Consider the following 2,418-nt stretch of genomic DNA (forward strand, 5'->3'; position numbering starts at 1 on the left):
CTACTAGGAGTGTATAACTAAATTAATATAATTTAAATTCACTTGAAATAATTCTTCCTCTCTTTGTGAATATGCTGCAGAATCAATACACCATTTGATTTGTCTCATTTTTGCTCCTGATTTTTACGAATTGCTTTCTCACTGAAATTGTATTATTTTAATTTGATTTTTTCTATTCTAATCGTGTTGAATTGTTAGATGGTTCTAAAATCAAACCTAAAAAACTAAGTATGGACAGAGAAGTCTTAACTTTTAACTCTGTCCTCTTCACTTTACTCCCCACCCTTTCCATAGAGGTATTCCACATTTTTTTTTTTACTTAAAAAAAGTTTGGGCATTGTTTTTATCTTAAGAAAACAACATAATTATACCTATCCTCTTTAATTTTTAAAGTTTTTATCTGTTTTGGTCAAAAAGATGATCGAGGTTAGACTCCCTTTCACATTATACAAACAAACCTTTCAAATTAATACTTGATCCTTCCAAACTAAATCATACTCAAGAGATGCCTGAGTCTTCAAGGTATGTCATATTTCATAATGATTATTAAAACTTCTTATTTTAAGTGTCCTCTCATTTGCTGCCCATAACATCTACTAGCCAGATGATGACCTGGACTACACCTTGGCATAAGTAGAGAAAAAAGTAAAAGAATAGTTATAACTTTTCTCAAGCTTTGTGCTGTAATTTCCAGTTGATCTTGTTCAAAGAACAAGATGGGCAGAGTGTGCTCAGTGGTCTTGCAGATTTGTCTCTTGCTTCAGCAGTGTTTGGACTGAATAGACCTAGGAACGCCCCTTGCTCCAGCCTTTGACCACCCTTCAATCTTTTTTTCCAGTCACAACCTTCTGAATCAGCCATTTAACTGTCTGCAATCACCAGGAGTACCAACACCATTTTTGAGCTTAACTCCTTATTACCAATCAACCATGAGCTCCCAGTTTCATCAGAATGATTCTGCTGAGGTGGAGGCCCTGTCCACCTCCTGGTCACCGTGCATCTGTGGGCCTTGCACCTACTTCTCTCTGGGCTTCTGTTTTCACAGCAATCACGTGGCTCTGGAAAGCTGGAGGGGGCACTTTCTCTGTGGATTGGCCAAGGAGAAGTGCAAGGGTGCAGAGCATTGCTTGAAAATGCAAAACCAGTGCAGTGGCTGCGCCTGGACATGCAGAAGCATCTTAGGATAAGTGGGGTAAAATCCAGGATGCTATGGAAGCCACCTTTTTCATGCAGAAGAGCCTGAACTAGGCCTTTTTGGATCTACATGGCCTGGATTCTGCCCTCGCAGACTCCCACATCTGTGACTTCCTGGAGAGCCACTTCCTAGATGAGGAGGTGAAACTCATCAGGAAGATGGGCGACCACCTGACCAACTTCCGCAGGCTGGCTGGACCCCAGACAGAGCTGGCCAGGTCTCTTTTGGAAAGGCTCATCCCCAAGCACGACCAGGAGCCTCCTGAGTCCAGTGGCCTTTGAGGAGTCCCTCTGGTGTTAGGGCTTCTGCTTGAAGCCCCTCTCTGCAACCACGAGGCAGCTTTTTAACATCCTGAAGCCCTCTCCAAAGCCTTGGACCAAATGGAAACAATAAAGCCTTTTGCAGCAAACCAACAACAACAAAACAAAGATCAAGATGGCAATGTGATGGCTACATGTGACATGGTTGTGATCAAATCTTGGTGTTTTTCCAGGACTTTTTAGCTCTGTAGTTACTTTCCACAGTGTTTTTAGAGGAAGGGGTTAGTGGCAGCTCACAGCAATAAAGGAGTATCTAATTGAAAGCTTATGTATTCCTTGTTCATTACTTCTCCCCAGCAAACAACATAAAAAGTATGTTTATTTTTCTAAGAGGGCATCTTTTATTATGGCATTAATTTGGAGAGACAAATATAGGGTCAGAGGAATAGATTTTTTTAATTTTTAAAAAAAGATTTATTTATTTATTTTGGCTGTGCTGGATCTTCGTTGCTACATGCGGTCTTCCTCTAGTTGCAGCAAGCGGGAGATACTCTCTAGTTGCAGTGCATGAGCTTCTCATTGTGGTAACTTCTCTTGTTGCAGAACATAGGCTTTAGGCACGTGAGCTTCAGTAGTTATGGTGTGTGGGCTCAGTAGTTATAGCTTGGGGATTCTAGAGACATGGGTTCAGTAGTTGTGGCACATGGGCTTAGTTGCTCCATGGCATGTGGGATCTTCCCAGAGCAGGGATTGAACCCATGACCACTGAATTGGCAGGCAGATTCACAACCTCTGGACCACCACAAAACCTCCATGGATTTTTTTTTAAAGTAACAATATTACATTGAAAATGATTGCCCCAGCTGTTAAAATGTGATGGGAATAGGTCAAAGTGACCATCAGTAACTATTTTTGTGCATTAAAATTTTTTTGCATTTGTAAAAATAGCACAATATCCATATC

The 2,418-nt window shown here is 40.9% G+C and overlaps 1 pseudogene; it reads left to right on the forward strand.

Moving 5' to 3' along the window:
• Positions 1-929: 929 nt before the first annotated feature.
• Positions 930-1,476, forward strand: LOC133052892 (ferritin light chain-like; annotated as a pseudogene).
• Positions 1,477-2,418: the final 942 nt, after the last annotated feature.

The sequence above is a fragment of the Dama dama genome, chromosome X, assembly GCF_033118175.1.
Source record: "Dama dama isolate Ldn47 chromosome X, ASM3311817v1, whole genome shotgun sequence".
Lineage (NCBI taxonomy): Eukaryota > Metazoa > Chordata > Mammalia > Artiodactyla > Cervidae > Dama > Dama dama.